A 6,941-nucleotide genomic window follows, 5' to 3' on the forward strand; every position below is an offset into this window, starting at 1 on the left:
AAGACTTTTAAATGTCCTCATGTTTGTGATTTTTGTTATCCCTTATCTGAATTCTAATAGCAATAAAATTATTAAAGTTACAAAGGCCTGGGGTGGGGAGGATGTAGCTCAAGTGGTAGAGTACTTGCTTAGCATGCACAAGGTCCTGGGTTCAATTCCCAGTAACTCCTCTATAAATAAATAAATAAACAAATAAACCTAATTACCTCCCTCCCCCCAAAAATCTCAAAATAAATTTTAAAAAATAATTAAAAATTAAAATAATAATAGTAACATTTTTTAAAAGTTTAAAAGGCCTGGGTACCAACTTCCAGCTATAAAATAAGTATCAGGGATATAATGTACAGGATGGTGACTATAGTTAATGGTACTGTACTGTATATTTGAAAGTTGCTAAGAGAGTAGATCTTAAAAGTTCTCATCACAAGACAAAACTTTTGTAACTAAGGTGATGGATGTTAACTAGACATTGGAGTGGTCATTTTGCAATATATACATATATCAGATCATGTGGTACCCCTAAAACGAATATAATGTTATATGTCAATTATATCTCAATATATAAAATGGCCTGTGCATTTCAAGAATATGGGAAGTAGGGGCACTTATATCCCACTTTTTAGGGAGTTATGTGCAGAGGTGTATGTACCTCAGTGGACAGAAGATGGTGGCAAGTATCAAAGGAAAAAGAAGCAGGTTGAGCCACGAAGGCTTCTGAGAAACACTGAACACAAGAACAGAAGTCAGCAGTCAGGGCCTCAGAAAGACCCCTTAAGTGAACCGTTTTGGTTCCATCACTACACCTTCACAGCAGAAGGATCTTTCAAAAACACAATTCAGATCCTGTTTTCCCCCACTTCCGATTCGGAGGGTACCCTTCACCTGCAGGATTAAGTCCAGACTCCGATGCACACACACATGGTTATTCAGGATCTCACTCCTGCCAGTTTTATCAGTATCATCTCCCACCACTCTATTCAAGCATCTTACGGTCTAGCTATAATTAACCTATTGCCAGTTTCCTAAAGAAGAATACTATCTTAAACTTTGCATCTTTGCATTTGCCCGTTTTTGAAAGGAAGCATTAAGAAGGGAACCAAATGTTTAATAGTTAGGGCTTGACTAGAGAGGACTAGTCACTCACAAAATAGGATGATAGGGAACTAGAAGTTCCCTTGTCCAAAGTTACCTCCACTCCTTCCCTAACACATTGCTTAAACTCCACCTGTACATTTATACTTAATGCAGAACACTTCCCCCTCACCAAAGAGATCTACCTTACATCAGTATAATCTACTAACACTTCAGAGTAAAACTATGGGATTACTTTTCATTTGGATACCAGGTGTGAAAAAGTCACTGAGGAAACCCAAGTTTTGATGGGGATAAAGTAAAGATAATTCTGAATTTAGAAGGAAGGCAGACCCGGACAGATTACCTTGGTTGATGACACTGGCCAAGAAAGGGACAATATAAGGGCATGTGGAATTGAGTATGCTAATGCCAGAGAAAGGAGGCCAAGACATGGAAGAAGGAATGAGAAATAGGTTGGTGATGAAGGTAATACCCACTGAGATGGTTAATTATTTTATGTGTCAACTTGACTACACGAATTCTCAGATATTTGGTCAAATATTATATTCTGGATGTTTCTGTGAGGGTGCTTTTGGATAAGATTAACATTTAAATCAGTGGACTTTGAGTAGAGTGGACATTATGAAGTGGACATTGCCCTCCATAATGTGTGAGCAGAGGGGAGGGTATAGCTCAGTGGTAAAGTGCATGCTTAGCATGCACAGGGTCCTGGGTTCAATTCCCAGTACCTCCATTTAAAAAAAATAAATAAACCTGATTACCTTCCCCCTCCACCAAAAAGAAAGAAAAAGAAAGCAACGTAATATGGGTGGGCCTCATCCAGTCAGCTAAAAGCCTGGATAGAACAGAAGACTGACCTCCCCAGAGCTAGAAGGAATTCCTCAGCAGAACTGGATTTGGGCTGCAGTGTCAGCTCTTCCCTGTCTCCACCGACAGCCCATCCTGCAGATTTTGGAATTGCTAGCCTCCATGATTGCATGAGCCAATTCCTTAAAATCTCTCTCTATATATATATGTATTTTCTAGTAGTTCTGTTTCTCTAGAGAACCCTAACACATCAACCTAAGGTTGATCTTCTTGGTTTCCTCAATGTGGAATATATGCATTTATTGTAAACTTTTAGAGAATAGTGCTTTCAGTGACAAATAATAGAAATCCGCTCAAACTATCTGAAGATGGGGATTTATTAGCTAATGTAATTGGAAAGGACAGAGATACGAACAGCTTCAGATACTTCTATACCCAGGGACACAAATGGTGTTGTCAGAACTCTCTTTGATTCTCTTTCTGACCCCTTGGACAGGGAAATGAACCTCAGACAGCTCTGGAATCACATCTTTATAGCTTGCAGTTCAAGCGGAGAGAGGCTATTCCTCCATCCTCACTTTTTATACTCTAAGAAAGGATTCTGATGGATCTAATGTGAGTCATAAGCCCCACTTCTGTAGCAAAGAGTGTAACACACTGTGCTTGGACGGTTCCACCAGAGCCACAGAGTCAGGAAGAGGTAGTAGTTTTTCAAAGGAGAGGGGAAGGTGTCGCTAACAGAAGAAAGAAAGAATAGCAAGAAGACACAAACAGAAGATGTCCACTACATCAAGTGAACATGGCCTTGTCTGCCCCATGAAGAAACCTCGGACTTGAGAACCATGGGTGCTGACTCCAACTTGAATGAATACATTCCCCAATACTCCTCTCCAGGATGGCTGCAAATTTTCTCAGTAAGCAGAGTATTCTAGCTCTGCTAGAAAGAAACTCATTCTATTGCCAAGAAATTGTCAACAAATTGGCAACCATGAGAATAACTGGTCCCATCTACTATTTCTGTCCTGTAGGATGGTGTCAGAGCCAAAACAGAGGTGGCCCATTCAGGGAGCTGCCTAGAGCTGAAAGATGACTAGAAATATAAAGTGACAGAAAAATTACTATTTTCTAGAGCTTCTTTCAGGGCGTACAGAAGTCAGCTCTGCAGACTGCAAGCACCGTGCGGAGTTACCATTGATAATACTGATGTGGGGAAGCAGAGTATGAAGCTGAAGTTTCCCAAAGGGATGTAAATTCTCACCAGACTGGAGAACAACTAGCTTCATATTCCCGCATAAAAAAAAAAAAAAAAAAAAGGATACATACGCACTGCTTTGGCCCATTATGGTTTGGAGCAAGTAAAAGATGGAAAAGACTTTTGTTCATTAGAAAGCAGCACCTATAAAGACATGGAATGCTCTTCCCTTCCCTGAGGTAGGAATATTCAGGAAAGGTATGTGGATCCAACTCTCCAAAGGCAAAATAGTCTAGTAGCAACGTGCATAGGTCCTGCAGCCAGAATGCCAGGGTTCACGTTCTTGGCTTTTCCACTTAGGTTGCGTGGCAGTGGAATATGTATGTACTTCTCCTCTCTGTGCCTCATGGGGACAATAATAGTTACCGATCTCAATGGATGAAATGACTTCATAAATATAAGGCGCTTAGAACAGTGTCACATAGTGAATGCTCAATGAAAGCTTGCTATTTTTATATAGTTTGCTCATTATCATTCTATATATGGCTTGTTAGGGCTCAGGGCAGGCAACCCAAAATATGCCTCAATAGCATATTAACTATTTTGAATTAAACTTATTTAAGAAATGGCCATTATAGAGGAATTCTTTGACCCTCCCGTCTCCCTGAAAGCTGGAAGTAAATCTCCCATGTGATAGGTGCCCTCCCTGTACTAGGAGGTAAAAAGACATCCTTACAACCAGAGACCGGGAATTCAGGCCAAGAAACCTCTATATAAACAAACCTTGTTACTTCTTTACTAATTTGCTACCGAAGCCCAAACTTTGCTTAAGTTCCTTAAAAATTAAACACTCAAACCTAAGTTTCTTTCTTCTGTCAATTCCTCTCAACTTAATTGTCTGAAATATAAAAGCTAACTGCTTTGACCACTTATATATCCCATTGCTAAGAGACCCCATGTGCAAGATTTTAAGTTGTTTTTTTTCTCCTGTTAATCTGTCTTGTGTCAATTTTATTATTAGTCTAATCACAAAAACTCAAGAGGGGTTGAGGGGGAAATTGCCCCGTCCCTGACAGGCTTCATCCTAATTTTGATTAGTTAAAAAGCCCTTCTCCAGGCGCTTTGCTGACTCTTGGCCAATAATCTCAGTTTCAAGTACACACTGAAGTGTCCCATATTTATAAAGTGTTTTCAAGAATATTTCACATAAAAACATTTTATTCATTTTTGGCGGTTAATTTTTATTTTTATTTTAGTGAAACACAATTAACAATGAATGATTTCTTCTTTTGGGGCTAAATGGGAGGAAATTACGTGTAACTTAAAACATCCAAAATTTAAAATATTACCTAAGTAAACTACACCTAAGCCACTTTGATTGAAATAGTGGTTCAACTAATTTATAAATGTTTATTTGTTGTTATTATGATTAACATGTGGCACTGTCTGCCACAAGTAAAACAGCAGTATATACCTGAAACCAACACAATATTGTAAATCAACAATGCAGCAATAAAAAAATAAATTAAAGAAAAATCAGCTAGTCCCACTGTATTTAACCTTAACTGGGTTTTGGACCACTTTGAAAATCTAATGAAATCTGTGGAACTATTTTCCCATTAAAAAAAGCATATATTTACAAAAACTCAGATTTTTGTACACATTAGAGAATTGGTAGATTACCATTAAGTATCATCCATGAACTCCTTTGGGGTCACATGATCTAGCCTGCATCTTCCATTTCATAAATGTTGAAAATCATTGCCAAGAACAGGGACTGGAAAATTATGGCCAAATCCAGCTCATTTCTAAACTATTTATTGCCTAGTCCTTATAGAAAAAACTTGCCAATCCCTGGCCTAGAATAGTTAGAAAACATCTCCCAAATGACTCAGTCAATTATTAGAAAACAGGACTAAAATTCATACCACTTCATTTCTCTTCCACTGGTCTCTCAATACTCCTATGACCAATTAAAATATTGACTGATTTAACCCCAACAAAAAAGAAAACAAGGGGTAAAAAAAGGCAGTAAAATTATTCACCAAGTCCTCTATGATTCACCAGGCTCTCTGTCTGTTAGAAGGCAACCAGCTAAAGGGGGGAGGGTATCTCAGTGGTTAGAGAGCATGCTCAGCATGCACGAGGCCCTGGGTTCAACCCCCAGTATCTCCATTAGACAAACAAACCTAATTATCCCCCTACAAAAGGAATGTTCATTCCTTAAGCCTAGAAATAAAGAAGTTACAAAAAAAAAAAGGCAATCAGCTTCAAATGGCAGAATACCTGACAACGGAGCTGTAATAAGAAAACCTTTTATTTCACATAATCCTCTGAAAATGGGTGGGCCCTGGTCTGGCTCAAAGGCCAATATGTCCTCAAAAATCCAGGTCCCTCCCTTCCCCCTTCCTCTGTGTCATTCTTAGTGAACTGGCTTTTCGTGATCACAAGTTGATTATCACAGCATTGGACACAAAGTCTTCATTCTACAATGTACTAAGCAGGAAGGAAAGGAATGTTTAGGAAAAGACCCTTCCTTGCATAAACTCACTTCTCTCTTAGTCAATTGAAGAAAACCTTTCCAGAACTCGCCGATAGACTTTCTTTTAACAGCCTATTGGCCAGAGTTGGGTCTCATGTCCATATCTAAACTAACAACTGGAAAAGAAAAAAGGAGGTGAAGTGCCTGAGGTAGAGTAGTCATAATTTATCCCCTGGGGTTGAGGTGGGACCTACCTTCCCAGGGCATATCGCAACCGAACGGTAACTGAGAGGGCCTCTGTCAGTGAGAAGCAGAGGGGCAGTGAGAAGTTTGGGAGGCAAGCCAGTTTCTCTCCCCCTAAGCACTGCCATTTTCGGCTAAGTCCTTCCACTTTACACTCAAGTCACACTTGGCTTCTTGCAGTTCCCAGAAACATTTGACAGCTTCCAGATTCTGCTTACATTGCTCTGTATGCCTAGAATGTTCTTCTCCACCCTTCCTCCTTGTTCTTCATGGCTGCTCCCTTTTGTAGAAAAGCTTGCCAATAACTTGGCCTCTCAGTTCCACGATTTCCTCTCTTCCAATAATCTAATTCACCACCCACCTCAGCCACTCACTTCATGGCCAGATCCAAGATTCACCGTTAACTGCATCTCTTCCACAATCTCATCAATTTCCTGTAGCTTCAGTGAAAGAGCAGGTTAATGTGCCTGGCTTACAAAGTAATTCCTGGAGTCTAACCTGAATTCGCCCATGACTGCTCAGGAAACAAATTCTCCAACCCCGCTGCCTGGTTCTGTGAACCAAAAGGACAGAAACAAGAACTTCTTTTCCCAGCATTCACAACTGCTGGAGTTCTTTCTGCTCCCAGCCCTATCTTAATCTCAGTACCTTTGGGGAACAGAATTCCAGAGACACAATGTACCTTTCTTTTCCTTATCTTGTCTGTGAACTGTTTTTTCTGAATTACTATAGAAAAATGAGAGAGAAGGATATTTTGCTATTTGGGGTATCTGTTCCCCTATGGCAGAAAGAGAACTGTCCAAATTTCTGACATGGTCTATAGATCTCTGAGTCAGAAGCCAGTAGAAAAAGTAGTTTTACATCTTTCTTTCTTTTTTTTTTTTTTAAGAGATTTTCTATCACAAGGTAAAGCCTGAGCACGCCAAGGCAGCTTTTCTCAATTCAGCCCGCTCTGTCTTGTAATCAATGGAAATTCTGTATACATTTTGGAACTTGGTTCTTTACCAGTTTTCAGCATTATGTGTTTTTTTCTGGGGGGGGGTGTCTTTCAGTGAGAAGTTATGTGTTATCACATTAGGGGTTACTAGCCAGAGACCATTTAAAAACTAAAACTGTTTAATT

Source organism: Camelus ferus, chromosome 15 (assembly GCF_009834535.1).
Source record: "Camelus ferus isolate YT-003-E chromosome 15, BCGSAC_Cfer_1.0, whole genome shotgun sequence".
Taxonomy (NCBI): domain Eukaryota; kingdom Metazoa; phylum Chordata; class Mammalia; order Artiodactyla; family Camelidae; genus Camelus; species Camelus ferus.